Consider the following 909-nt stretch of genomic DNA (forward strand, 5'->3'; position numbering starts at 1 on the left):
ATCTATCTATCTATCTATCTATCTATCTATCTATCTATCTATCTATCATCTATCTATCTTTTGATTTGCACAAACAAAAATCAAAATATATGACCCAGGAAGACACATGTTTGCCCTGTTTTGTATCCATCTGTGTTATTGTTTGAGTTGCTGCTCAAGTTCTCCTAAGTAAATCCAGATCCTCTCTTTACTGTGCTAATGGGAACATATCCAAGCCTAAGTTTGGGCTAAGGTATTTGAACTCAGGTCTTTCCTCTCCTCCTCTCATACATACTTATCTTACTAAGAGGGCCCTTTTCTTGCTCTCAAACACTACTCATTCTAAACCTGGCTGCTAATGCTTCTGTTAGATATTCTTCACTTTGAAAGTGTAAAAGGGCTTTTTTTTCCCTTCTGATTGATTAACGTCAGCTCTTTGTACAGAATGTGTGGTTTTCCCCTCATCATTCTGTATAGAATTTGCAGTTTTTGACATTGTTCTAAGTGTCAGCATCATAAACACCTGCAGTGATAAGCAAGAGGCAGGCTTGCCACCTGTATCATCTCTGCAAAGTCCCACAACAGTTATGCCATCTTATTGGGAATCTTTGCCAAGACAAGAGATGGGACACCTGGCATAAAGGAATATTTCTCTATTGAAAAAGCAGTATGACAAATTCAAAGGTTGTGTTTGGTGGCATGCTCAGGTTTCCGAGGGCCCAAATGGTATTTATGGGAGACAGAACCTTGTCAGTCAAGATAATTAAATTGAAGGTGTGAAAGGAAACTGTGTTTAAAGCAGAGCAGGTGATGGCAGCATGCCCACAAGAGGCTGTTGTGATGGAGCAGAAAATGAACTGGCCTCGTTACCAAAAGAACTAAATTCCAGCTGTAATAAGCCATGGAGAATTATGTGAGCTTGGGTCAATC

The 909-nt window shown here is 39.6% G+C and overlaps 1 pseudogene; it reads left to right on the forward strand.

Moving 5' to 3' along the window:
• The window catches only part of LOC129676767 (zinc finger CCCH domain-containing protein 14-like), a 42,293-nt pseudogene extending 41,673 nt beyond the window's left edge, over nt 1–620 (forward strand).
• Nucleotides 621–909: the final 289 nt, after the last annotated feature.

This window comes from Psammomys obesus, unplaced genomic scaffold, assembly GCF_907164565.1.
Source record: "Psammomys obesus unplaced genomic scaffold, mPsaObe1.curated_primary_1811, whole genome shotgun sequence".
Taxonomy (NCBI): domain Eukaryota; kingdom Metazoa; phylum Chordata; class Mammalia; order Rodentia; family Muridae; genus Psammomys; species Psammomys obesus.